Source organism: Dendropsophus ebraccatus, chromosome 2 (assembly GCF_027789765.1).
Source record: "Dendropsophus ebraccatus isolate aDenEbr1 chromosome 2, aDenEbr1.pat, whole genome shotgun sequence".
NCBI classification, from domain to species: Eukaryota; Metazoa; Chordata; class Amphibia; order Anura; family Hylidae; genus Dendropsophus; species Dendropsophus ebraccatus.
In genome coordinates this window covers 107,069,477-107,084,146 of record NC_091455.1, presented here as the reverse complement: position 1 = coordinate 107,084,146, position 14,670 = coordinate 107,069,477, and positions in this window count along the sequence as shown.

Here is a 14,670-nt window from a genome sequence, read left to right as displayed (position 1 = left end):
TAGGGCTTGTAGATTGTCCCTGGGGCCATCTGTGATCTCAGTTGGAGACACAGCAATACAGAGGTGATTCAGCTCAGCTTGGCTGCATCCTGTCCCGTGGGCCATTACGGCCCTTTACCCTACCTGCCAAACCAGAAAGCAAGAGCAGGACACAGCAGTGTCAGGATAAATCAGGGCAGATGAGCAAATCCCTTTGAAACAGCAATGGACCCAGAAATATTATTTATGGGTGTCCCTGAATTGACTGCTGCTGGCCTCCTCTAATGTCTCCATTGGAGGAGACCAGAAGATTATTTAAGTATTATTGTATTATTTTATTGTATAAAAAGCCCAGAGATATTACCTCTATACCAGTTCATTTAGAAATCCACTAAAAACTCCACATTACTACAGGAGACACTTGCAGAGCTGTTAATCAGGGTTTAGTTATGAAGCCTGCATCTACTGACACCAGTGTTACTAACATTTCAACAGTGAGTAAGGGCAAACTGTATTAGTAATGACAAAACAGTAGGATTTATTACTACAATTTTATGTTTTCCTGCATCATTTTTAATACGTAATGTGATCATACAGATAATATTTCACCTGTAAAAATCATACTGTGGCTGATATAATTATCTTAAACAGTCTCTGTCACTACAATAAAAAGACAGCTGAAATGTACATTAACTCTGGGTATTTTGCCAAGAGTGCAGAAATTTACTGGCACAGCTAGAATTTAAAAAATTTGGTTTCATGCCAGGAAAGGCTTGCCCGAGGTTAGAAAATTAGCCCATTTAAAGCTTTAAATCATAGTAGCTAGGGGGAAGGAAAACCTTGTCTTTTCTGATTGATTTTACTACTTTGGCAGTAACTAATCAGAAAAGACAAATCGGAAAAGTAAAGAACGCCTTGTATTGTGCTTGTAGCTATGTAAATGACTAATAAAGCTCAGGGCATTACAACAGATTAGTCTATCTATCTATCTATCTATCTATCTATCTATCTATCTATCTATCTATCTATCTACCGAAGAAATACCGAAGAAAATTCTGCAGCACACCAGCTTGTAGTGAAAAAAAGAGTAGTATTTATTGCAAGTAGCAAAAACACAAAATCTATCTATCTATCTATCTATCTATCTATCTATCTATCTATCTAGTATACAAATAGTTGTAATTTCTTGTGTAAAATGTGCATTACACATCAATAGTTTGCTGTTTAACAATAAAAATATATTTTTTTTTTAGTAAACAGCTCATGAAAGGACAGTGACTGTAATTAAAAATTGCATCAACTTCAGGCTAAAATCGAGGGACAGTGACAAAGTATGCAAGGAATCCTGCATACTAAAAAGTTGCAAGCAATGTGGGTGCTGACTATAAGTGTAGCAGATCGACCAACAAAACACAGTTCAGTGAACTCAAGGAGAACCGTGAAAAAAATTCCAATGAAGTACTCAATCAAGAGTCTCCACTGATGCCCCCAAAAATTTTTATATGCAAAACAGGAGTCCGTGGAACCTCGGTTGCGAGTCTCAAAACACGGGATAGCCAGATATCTCTAGCATGTTGCCACGGGGTGCCTCCATGATAGGGAGAGCACCACACCACCCTGATAAATAGCCCCTTAAGTCCCACTCGGTTGCGAGTATTGGAACATAAATAGGGAAACACCAGGGTGGCCCCTTTTTGTCAATGTCTAACTCAAGGTGCGAGTATTGCGATCATGACAAGGGCTTGCCAAGGCAGGCTTCCATCCACAGACAGCCATTTCAGGGTTTTTGCCCCTCGTCAGTGTGGAGTAGGATTCTGGCTAGTTGGGGCAATAGCAAATCGACCAACAAAACACAGTTATCACCCCGTGGTAACAGGCTAGAGATATCTGGCTATCCCGTGTTTTAAGAATCGCAACCAAGGCTCTACGGACTCCTGTTTTGTATAAGTGTAGCAGAGGCAGCTCTTCGTTGCATTGTTGGATGGGTGGCACAGCATCATTCTCCCTTAACCCCAATGTCCCAGTTGGTGAGTGCAGGACACAGTGCCCTCCACAGTCTAAACAGTTACTATATTTTTCAGACTATACTAATTTATCTTTTCTTGAGCTTTAAGTTTTTACCAGTTTGAGATTAGTGATGAGCGAACACGTTCATAAATGTTCATACGTTTGAACGAACATGATGCTAATTGTTTGTGTTCACCGATCATGAACAATTTGTTCAATGATCAAAATGGTTATAACAATCATTTTGGAACATATCCAAACTTGCAAACGTACGCAACTGTGTAATTTACGCTTTACGCCTGATCATTTGTACGTATGTGCATAATTCTAGAATGAACTATACGCAATCTGTACGCAACTGTGTATGCCAATGAATGTAAATGAAATGCACCTGATAATCTGTACGCATGTGCGTAGACCGAAACATACGCTTCCACTATATGTTTGTTACTTGTTCGGAAATGTTCGGGAAACACAAACCGATCACGATCTTTTTTTTTTTTATGTTTGTGTTTGGGATCCGAATCAAACATTCGGATGTTTGTTTATAGAGCCCATCTACTGCGAAAATAGATATAGAGAGAGAGGTGCTTAGCTGAGCACTTCTTCCGATTCATTCTAAAGATTTGTGGTGGACACATCAAAAACTTTTTTATTGACAGTACCACTGCAAGGCCAATTCCTCACTTGCGTTATACTGGAACATTTCTGTGTTTGTATCATGACTCCATGACCTTGTCTGTATGTATCTACTGACCCAAACTGAAATTATCATTGTTCTCTAATATAGGGATCTATGATGCTGTCAGTATGGGTAATTACTTAGACCTGCAGTCAGTATGGGGACCAACAAGCTTTTATTTTTTTACCGACAACCTGAGCAGAATGCAGTATACTGCAGTATAGTATACTCAAACAAGCATGCTTGCTCATCTCTAATAACTAATTATGTATTGAGGTGCTTGATACTGAATGGGGGCACTTTGAGGGCATTATACTGTGTGTGTAGCACTATAGGAGTTATAATATTGTGTGGAAAGACTTAAAGTGTGTTCTTAAAGTAGTTGTGATGTGGGCGATAAAAATGATTAACTGTGCTCTCCCTACACAATATGTGATCATGCCAAAAGCAAATTCTGCACAGGGCACCATCTACCCTAAGGCTACATTGCCTAGACTGTAATACAGAATGATAAATGTCCTCATATTCTTAAATGTGAAACTGGCTTAAGTTGGATCACTAAATGTAATGCGTTAATTACGTACGCCATTGCCATTTGTTTTCAGTGGTCAGAAAATGATGGCACTAAGCTAAAATGTTTACCCATATTGCACTGTAATGCACTATTGCTTTTGTAAATGTATCCTTTAAGTAAATTTGACAGTAAAATGTACCCACACAGCTCTACAGCACACACAATTTATACAAACAGCTATGTTTTTATTCTTCTTTTTTTTTTTAACACAGAGAATCTCCTGACACCAGTCTATAGTAATTGGTAGTCTATGACTTAGATCATGTGACCAATGAACACATGACATCATAGAAGGTCCTAGTTTATTAGATTTTAAATGTATTAATAATATAAAATTCTCTTGCAAACGTTATTGTGATGTCAGTTGGCCACCCGCAGTAACACAATGCTGTTTCAGTGACCAATAATGTTTTTGTGGCAAAGCAGTATGGGGTGCTGTTGGCTGTGGTAGCTCTGGTGTTATTGTGGCTGCTAGGTTGGTGTGGGTCACTTGGGCACTTATCATGGTGGCCTGGAGTGACGTTGGTACCCACCCCCGGTAAGGCAAGCACTTCTTCCGCAGGTTTGGATAACCCAAGTGTAACCTGGTGTGTAGGTGCAGAATGACCAGTGATTCCAGTAGCTTAACCAGAGTAACGTCCATTTACATAAGTTCTTCAGTGCAAAATAAGGCTTTCGTAGCTGCAGGTGCAGGCAAGAGTTAGAAGTTGAAACTGCAGAAATGAGAGTAGAAGAGCATCTTGAGGGTCCTGTCCAATGTAGCTGTGCTCTCTGCCGGGATAGCGTGGTTGAGAAGAGAAGAAACTTGTACTCGCATAACGGACCTAATGCTTAATACCCTACAGTGTAGGGACTTTTCAGAACAGCTTTGTCCTGCTGGGGCAAGTACCATACTCAGGTATACTGTCCAGTGGCGTAGCTACCATGAAGGCAGGGAAGGCGACTGCTATGGGGCCCCTGCGGAAAGGGGGCCCGAGGAAGCCTGCCCTGTCTTTATGGTAGGTACTGACACTGATGACCACTGTACCCCCAGGGGTCCAGTGGAAGAGGGACCCGCCACTGCACTGTTCAGCCCCCTCACTGTAGTGCCGGGTGAGCGGGCTGAACACAGGAGCAGGACCTGCCAGGTCCTGCACGGCACAGGAGAGGGATGAAGGACCTTTGGGTCACATGACCCAAAGGTCCTGAATACTTCTATGTGAAGATCAGCTCGGACTACAGGAGGAGGGGGAGGGGGAAGCCTGGGAGCTGTAAGTGCTGTGTATTTGTGTCAGTGAGTGTATATATGTTTCTGTGGGTATATGTATATGTCAGTGTGTGTATATATGTATCTGTGTATATATTTATATGTCAGTATGTGTATGTATCTGTGGCTATATGTGTGTGTGTATGTCAGCAATGTCTGTAGCACTGGTGTATATGTGTGTGTTTGTGTATGCAAGTTGTGTCTCAAGTGATTGACAGGTTTGCTCCCAAAAATGTTCTGCAGCAGCTTTTATTAATGTTGTGCTCTAATAAAAGAACCCACCATTAATATCTGCTGCATTTTCTTTTATTTCTGGTTGAGTATTTCTTATTACACTGAGATGATTTCCCTGTGTACAGTCTACTCATGGAGTATACATCTGCACTAGTGTAATCACATTCTAGTGTGAATGTGTGTATGTCAGTGGCCTATCTGTATATATGTTAATGGTGCCTCTGTGTGTATATATGTGCATTATTGTCTGTGTTTGGCAGGGGGGGCGTACAGGATTCATGGGGCCCCGTACAGTTTTTTTGCTATGGGGCCCTATGAATCCTAGCTACGCCCCTGATACTGTCCTGTATTTTGTTGAGTATTCCTGGCATGGACAAGGTAATCCTCAGAGGAAGTCCTTTTCTCCTGAGGGGTCTAGTACTGCATGCTAGCTGACGTTAGTGCCACTCTGAAACTCTGTTCATTAGCAGTCTTGACCACAGACTAAACAACATGATTCTGCTGCATCATGTCCTGAAGAGTGTCCAGACAGACATTGTTAGCGAAAGGCCCAAGTTTAGTGCACGGCTTTTAAAAGTCAACCTGAACCCAGAGATGGATAAATAGGTGGTGGAGGAGGATGTAGGCTATCAGCCTTTTCAGACACCACTGGGTGGAATCACAGACCATCAACAGTGGGAGGAGATGAAGGAAAAGGTGGTCAATGAGGAGGACTTCAGCACCGATCCCCTGGCAGTATACTGAGGACAATGGGGAGGGGAGGCGCTTATTGACCCTGGTGCACATGGCGATTTGCCCACTGGAGTGCTTGCACACACAGTTGCATTTCAGCCATTTGCAGGAGAGATGACTACTTGCTGGCCACTCTGATCAACCCTTGCTTCCATCACAAAATGTAGAGGGAGGCCACAATGGGTACTACTTTGAGTTACTGTGCAGTTGCTTGGTCACAGTCTACCATCAAAACAAGCTTTTGTCTTCACTAACATCTCAGGGGGACCCTATGCAATCAACTCCCATGAGTAATAGTGGAGGTATGAGGTCCAACAGTAACCAACCAACGAACAGGCTGCAATTACTCATGAGAGACTTTATTAACCCACCAGCAATTAACGGCAGGTGGCAGTTAACCTCCGGCATCAAACAACTGTAGAAGAAACACCTGGTGGTGTCTTATTTGTATTCACCACCGACCTTCTCTTTGACCCTGCTGTCATGCCCTGCTATAAGAGAGGGTATTTAGTGCAGCAGGAGGGATTGTCACACCAAAGAGAACCAATCTGTCTTGCTGCAGCATGACGAGGCTTACTTACTTAATTTCACGTCCCCTGCCTGATGTTAGTAACTAAATCAACACTCAACGATCCCGCCTGTGAAACTCTCTATCCAAGTAAAGCCCAATGAAAAAGTCTTTTTTTTTTTTAATAAAATAATTGTAGATTCACACTGAAGGCATCAAAATTATAAATTAACACGTGGAATTATATACTCAAGAAAGTGTGAAACAACTGAAAATATGTCTTATATTCTAGCTTCTTCAAAGTAGCCACCTTTTGCTTTGACTACTGCTTTGCACACTCTTGATGGCCTTTAAGAGGTAGTCACCTGAAATGGTATTCCAACAGTCTTGAAGGAATTTCCAGTAATGCTTAGTACTTGTTGGCCCTTTTGCCTTTACTCTGTGGTCCAGCTCACCCCAAACCATCTTGATTGGGTTCAGGTCTAGTGACTGTGGAGGCCAGGTTATCTGGCTTAGCACCTCATCACTCTCCTTCTTGGTTAAATAGCCCTTACACCACCTGGAGGTGTGTTTGGGGTCATTTTCCTGTTGAAAAATAAATTATGGTCCAACTTAACGCAATAGCATGCCACTGCAATCTATAATTTTATAGTCATGAAAATATAGACAACTCTTTGCATGAAAAGGTGTGTCCAAACTTTTGGTCTGTACTGTATCTCCACACTATATTAATGGCTCTCAAAAGTGCAATATGAAACCCATGCTCCAAGAACAGTATCATCCAGAAACAAATCCCCATGACTATGCTTCACAAAGAGGACATTTCCCTTATTGTCAATGATAGCCATGGGAATCAATCCCTGCCATTTGTGCCAAGAAAGAATACTATTAGTTTCCCACTTTTATGGATAAGCACTATGACATGTGCTTGGGATTATTATGATATAACAAGTGTAGTTAGATATCACACTATGCTTCCCCATAAGGTTCTTGTTTGTGTGCATGTTTTAAAGGCTCAATACACCCTTAGGGAGTGACCAAAGAGAGGGTGGAAAGGTCCCTCCCAAAGCCCATCAGGGATTTTCTCCTTCTCACTTCAAGCCAGTTGTTGACAGATAGAAAACAGCACAAGTCATACATGTTATGGGTTGCACACTCCAATTGATTAGAACATTAAACTAGCGTCTCTTTATGCATGTCTTGTCTTAGGGCCTAATTCGACAGTGTTCACACCTGACCTGAATACATCTAACAATATTTAAGTCAAGTGTCAGTAAAGTGGTAAATACTTCTACAACTCGAAGGATCCGAAAAATTTTCCACTTTTTTCTAGATCAGAAAACAGACATAAAGCCTTCTTGAATCTGGTCCTTTTTCTATTCTTTTTAACACCTCATGAATCTTTGTGGCTGGGATTGTCTGTCTATTTAACCACATCTATGCTTTACTAGGTGTTAATTTCGCAGAATATTTTATGGAAAATGTAAGTATGTCATTACAAAGTACAATTGGTGTTACAAACAAAGACCTTTTTATTTGTCTGTAAGTGAAAAACTGAAAACAGTATGGCCCTTTAACCATGAGGAGGAAAAAATAAAAGTACAAAGATGAAAATTCCCTTAAGTAGTTTTGCATTCTAAAAATCAACTACCTCTCGTGTGGCTTGAAGGTCAAGTTTTAGTTTAGTAATTTGGCAAAACTGCTGGAGCGATCAGATACAATAATAAATATGTAAAGAACCAGACAATCTTAGTAGATCAGGGCCTTTATATTTAACACACACACACACACACACACACACTCTGTGCTGACTGTATTTAATAAATTGAGCAGTTGTGTTTAATATGTAAATTTAAAGGGGAACTATCAGCAGGTAATTGGAAGGCCAGCCGGGGGGAAGGGGGTATTGGCCCTCTGGGAGTGGAGCATTGCTTCAAACTGTTTTACTGGACAGAGGACTACATTAAAACTGCACAGAAACATTGCCAATGATGAATGGAAGATACATACCTTCATCCTAAACACCCCATGAACAATAAGGAGCATCAGCAGGTTAGAATTGTCTAATTGTTCCCCTTTAAAGTGTGTGTGTGTGTGTGTGTGTTTTAATGCAAACCTACACATTATAAAATGTATGATTAATCTGTTATATAACAGACTATAAGGAGTGTGGTACTGCTTTTTAAATTGCTCTTTATTCATTAGTGAGTGATGTCTGTCTTATGTTTCTTACTTTCTAGCCCAGATTTTTAGACTTTGATCATACAAATTTGTTTCCTAATTTTCTTGGGAAATTAAAGCAGTAAAATAGTTGACTTAAAGCATTACATTAGGGAGATAATTATATTTTTCAAGTTGTTCTCACAGCAATACTCATCTGTAAACTAACCAGTGCTACAAGCACATAAATGTCTGGGCTCGCAATAGGAGGTATTTTTCTAGCTAAGAACAATAACATAGTTTTATGATTTTCAAAGAGGCAGTTTTCATTACACTTTAAGGATGGAAACAAATATAGTAAAGGACTTATAATTTCATAGTTAATAAATTAGATCATTTAGAAATCTTTCTTAGTTTAAACTGGTCTCTTCATTTTTAGTATATATTGGGGGAAAAGCAAAAACATCATCCTACATTGTTGAACAGTGTTGAACTTTTAGAACATTCACTAGGATTTTGTTTTGGCTGTTCAGAAAGTGGAATACAAGGAATGTGTCATCCTATGGGGACAATATGTCAATGACATCATCATCTAGTTGGGGACATATAACTACTTTAAACCAAAAACCATTGTCCTGAGATCAGTGAGTTCAGTTTAAGTTTCCTTGACATCACTGTTACCAAAAACAATAGGGGCAATGTGGACACTACCATCTGTAGAAAACATATAGCTGTTAACCCATAGCTGCACCAGGACGTTATTGAACGTCCTCGTGCCGCTATGGGAGTTCAGAGGGGGGTCGCGCGGCGACCACCCTCTGAACTGCCGCGATCCCGGGTGCCGCGAGTAGCCCGGGCTCGCGGCTATTAGCGGGCACGGTCCGATCGCCGTGCCCGCTAATTAAGTACTTAGAAGCAGCTGTCAAAGTTGACAGCTGCTTCTAAATACTTGCTGTTATACATGCCTGGTGGTCTAGTGGGGGGATCGCCCCCCTGCGGCGCGATTGCGGGGGGGCGATCCCTGCATCCATCCCGGGCCGGGGTCTGCTCCGTAATGGCGCTGATCCCGGCTCGGCATTCTATTGCTTTTGGCTGCAGCAGCCAAAAGCAATAGAACACCGATCTCATGGATTCATGCAGTATAACTATACTGCATGGATCTCTATGAGAGATCAGAGTACATATACTAGAAGTCCCCCAGGGGGGCTTCTAGTATATGTGTAAAGTAAAAGAAAAATGTATTTTTAATAACACAAAACCCCCTCCCCTAATAAAAGTCTGAATCACCCCCCTTTCCCCATTTTATAAATAAAAATAAATTAATTAATTAATAAACAAACATGTTTGCTATCGCCGCGTACGTAATCGCCCAAACTATTAATTAATCACATTCCTGATCTCACACGGTAAACGACGTCAGCGCAAAAAAATCCCAAAGTGCAAAATTGCGCAATTTCTGTCGCATCAAATCCAGAATAATTGTAATAAAAAGCGATCAAAAAGTCATATATGCGCAATCAAGGTACCGATAGAAAGATCACATCATGGCGCAAAAAATGACACCTCACACAGACCCATAGATCAAAGGATAAAAGCGCTATAAGCCTGGGAATGGAGCCATTTTAAGTGACGTATATTTGTTAACAACGGTTTGAATTTTTTACAGGCCATCAGATACAATATAAGTTATACATGTTACATATCGTTTTAATCGTAACAACTTGAGGAACATATATAATATGTCAGTTTTACCCCAGGGTGAATGGCGTAAAAACACATTTCCCCCAAATAAAAGAAATGCGTTTTTTTTTTCAATTTCACCACACTTTGAATTTTTTTCTGGTTTCCCGGCACATTTTAGGCAAAAATTACATCTGCCATAGCAAAGTACAATTAGTTGCGCAAAAAATAAGGGCTCACTTGGGTCTCTAGGTGGAAAAATGCAGGCGCTATGGCCTTATATACACGAGGAGGGAAAAACGAAAACGCAAAAATGAAAACTGGCTGTGTCCCCTAAGGGTTAATAGTGTGCTAAAATGGGATAGTAAACATCCCACCCACCTAAAACAAAGCATCCCAAAAGAGTAATTTCTCAAGGTTAGATGTAATTGCTCCACATTGAGAGAGTTTAGAAATGACTCCAACTATCATAGAATGGGATTCAGGAAAAGGGGCTATCCCCGAAGGGTCCTGGAGTATGTCTATGAATTCTCAGCACAGGAGAGGACTGACCTCCTAAAGCCTCCTAATGGCATCTTCCAATGTGGACAATTTAAAAATTGTAAATATGTAAATATCTCCAGAACCCTCACATATAACTATAAGATAGGAAGGTCATATGATAATACTTTGATAATATATGCTAATACTTTGATAATACTGGCAATTCTTACACTGCGGGGTAGTTTATATGGCCAAACGCTGATGCTCAATAAGCTATGTTGGTAAAACTGAACAGTTTTAAAGACGTGTTGTAGAACACCCAGGGGACATTAATCTCCAGAGGGACACACTTTTGGCCAAACAAATTGCAGCGAACCGGGGTGCTTGTGGAAGAGAGTGAGGAGAAATGAGGAGATGATGATGGTGGTAGTAGTCTTTCACTGTTAGATGGCTATGCCTCTCCTGAGTGTGGCGCTGAGCTCCTAAGTGAGGGCACGCACTGAGGGCTGCAGGGTGAGTGTGTGCTGTACCTGCAGGATGGCTGGGTCTTGTCACGGTCACAGGTGGGCTCGAGGACTTCCGCAGGTACAGGGGACTCTCTGGCGCTTCCCTGAGTTCCCTCTCTCTTCTGTGGGCTACTGCAGAGGTTCTTGTAGGGGGCTGCACCTAAGTGTGAGGTGGTCAGTGGTGTGGACCTGTAGTTCCCCCAGGGCCAACCCCAAATAATGCTGTCCGGTAAAATGGCTCTTGGTGGTGCTGTCGTGCAGATAGACCAGGACAACAGGGAGACAAGGAGGGAGGCAGTATAACAATAACTCCTTTACTGATGGACTTGCAGGTGTTTTACAGTCCTGTGGCATAGACGGTTAATACTGGTGGCCTTGACTGGGTTACTGTGCTTGTGGAGAGTCTGGTGGTGTGTGGAGAGGTGATCTGCCTCAGATCCTGGTCTGTCAGTATGTGTGGGACGCTGGTGGGCACTGTGACCCTGTGGACCTCTTCCCCAATGGTGCTTGAGTCTTTTTTTCCTCCCAGTCTGCTTGGGAGCTTCCTGCTTTAGTTACTGGGCCGGGCCTTAGGCCACAACTTTCGGGTCCAAGAGGTATCAAGGGGTCCTAGTAAAGCTTACCCCCCGAATTTCAGGAAGATGGGTGCAGAGGCCTCTGTTAACTCTGCTCCCTTTTACAGTCAAGTCTTTCCACTTGGGTGTCTGGCTTTAGGGTTCCCACTGGCTGTATGTGTGCTGGCCCTTTCCTGAGGGTGCACCTGACAAACTGTCTCTCAAAGTATTTCTCTTCTTCTCTCTGCTAAACACTACAACTGCTAACTTTTTATGGGAAGCCTCTTTGCATACTCCGCCCACTTGTTTGCACTTTCTAGGCTCACAACACTACCTAGAGCAATTCCCACTAAGGACAGTAGGTGTCGCTATTTTGTGTGGTGTGCAGTGAAAAGCATGTAACCCATTCTTTGCCTGCCAGTTAGACTGGTACAGGGAAATACACATAACAGTTTAATATAATACATGTTACCTCATAGAATAGACAATAAACTGCTTGTGGACAGGTGCCATCATCAGCCCAGACGCAGGAATTACGCTCTGGTATACTACAAAATAAAATTTATAAACATACTAATGCCCCTTTCAACATCAAATTCCAGATCAGAGAAGTATTTTACTGAAAGGAGAGGAAACTTAGAAAAAATGCTGAATCCAAAAAGAGACACAATAAATATACCAGGTACCTTAATTATTGATAGCAACTCTTCCCTTTTCCTTTTCTTCCACCACCACCCCCTATACCTGTCACAATCTCACAGTTTTGTCACATTTAAGAACAGGTACTGCATCAATGCATCGTGTGGGCTTTGCTGTTCAGTGAGACATTGAAGACTATTTTTTATGTTCATTTTAGCGCCATTCAATATACTCTTTACCATGTTCAGGCACTGGGGTCAGGCACATTATGGGAGATTTATTGGGGTGCTATGTATGTAGAAATTAACTGCCACATAAACATCTATGGGTTCTCTTTTGCGTAAAGGAGGTTTTACAAGGGGGATTTCTAGTCTGAGTGGCTCTCCTGGGCAGTACAGGGCCTAATAGCCATATTTTAACCGATTCATGTATGTACTGCTACAGAGGTGGTGTGGTCTCTCACTGGATATAAGTTCAACCCAGATTGTATCAGGACTGTGTTTCCTTAGGGAGGCACTTGTGTGTTGTAGGGTCAGAATGTGGGGGTAATGCTGGTTTTTATCTTTTTTCCTGTTTTTTTTTTATATATATAACAATAATGGCTACTTTTTAAGACTAAGATTTATTTTCTGTAAGCTAGTTTCGTCCAATAGGTTGTTACTGGATATCTATATTACACAGCAAAGCACGCTGGATCTGGCATTTTGTGAGTTTGAACCTGGAGGACCATAGATGGATATCGCTCAGGTGAAATTGTTACCTCTGCCCTTACTATAGCTATGGCTTTGTGTATAGCTATAGCTTTGTGTAAATACCTGCAGATATCCAACTTACAAACATCTAAGTGACCAGCCATGTAGATAAACAATAATAAATTTTATTACATTTAGATAAATAGTATACATATCTAAGTTTATATCTTAAATATATGCTTTAAGTTGTACTGGAGATAAATAAATTTACCATACGAACAATAAAAAACTGAATATTTGGTGTATCCTAACACAAAATTAATATTAGTTCCCTAGCCATAGCATGGGTAGAATTCTAATTTCCCTGAAAGTGCTAGAGGTCCTCCATTTATTATACAATTATTGCAAACCTTAAAGGAGTATTGCACTCAAGCATAACTTTTGATATGTTGCTGCCCATGGTGAGACGAACATTTCCTTCTATACTTGTTATTATCTATTCAGTCTCCTTCCCCAAGTTCCCAGCTGCTGCTTTCTTATGAAAACACAAAAAGCCTTTCTCTCTTTCTCCCCCTCATCCCCCTCCCTTCTGAGATGGATGATGTAAACAAGTTCCTGACAGCCATTTTAAAGATCATTGGTGTAACATGCTTACTTGGCTATGATCTAGAGAAATCTGTAGCCACCAGCTTTTTGTAAAGCTGTTGCTACGGCTACCAGCCTGCTTGTTAGCAGGGTTGGTTAATCAATCAATCAGAGACACCAGGCTAGTCATGTTGTACCAAGAAAAGAGAAACAAATAATAGTGCATCCACCAATATAGTCCAATAATCAGAAAATATATATTTTATTTGATTCACATAAATGCCATCAAACTGGTGTAAAGTAGAATTGGCCGAGTTGTCCCTAGCAACCAATCAGATTACACTTTTCATTTTCCAAGGAATCTGTGAGGAATGAAAAGTGGAATCTCATTGGTTGCTAGGGGCAACTGAGCCAGTTCTACTTTACACCAGTTTGATAAATCTCCCTACATAACCACAAGACAGTCTGCACAGATAACCAAAAGTAGTAACAGAAATCAATATCACCAAGGGCTCTGTCAGTGTACTCTATGGGAGAGATTTATCAAACATGGTGTAAAGTGAAACTGGCTCAGTTGCCCCTAGCAACCAATCAGATTCAACCTTTCATTTTCCAAAGAGACTGCGGGGAAAGAAAAGTGGAATCTGATTGGTTGCTAGGGGCAACTGAGCCAGTTTCACCATGTTTGATAAATCTCCCTCTATGTGTGTTTACAAATGATGTAATGGGTAATTGTAGTGTCCTAGCATAGGTATGCCACTAAGTTTCTTATGCACCTGGGCAAAATAACTCACTCAGGTTCTTACAGTGAGGTGAAGGAAAAGTGTATTATGTGTTTTTGCCCACTAGGTGTCACTGCTGTCTTTCTTGTATGTCTTATGTTATACACAGCTGAAGGAAGCATTGGGTTAAACTGTATTTGTCACATGTTTGTTCTTATCCTATCAGAGGTGCAGGTATTCCCCCTCCTTTCTTTCTCTTATTATAGCTCTTTTTTCTCTTGCACACACAGTCCCACCAATCAAATTTAGGTTAAGTTTGCCGCTATAAAAGGTTAGTTCCTTGTGGAGGAATCCTCTAGTCTAGTCAGTGGAGCGAGAGGGACACAGTGAGACAGTTCCTGCTGAAGTCTGGTCATCCCAGTGCAGGGACCTCGTACTACCCTGACAGGATGGGTATCCCGACACTATAGGGCACAAGGCAGTCAGATCAAAGATATCTATATGTACAAGGATGAGTATCTCTTTCTTCTTCTTTTGTTCTTCACTACATTATCCCAGTAGAGTACACTGCTACATTGGATAGGGCCCTCAAGATGCTCCTCTACTCCACTTTCCTCTTGTCTGCAAACTTCTACTACTAACTCTTGTCTGCACCTACAGTTGCCAAAGTACTATTGCACTGAATTT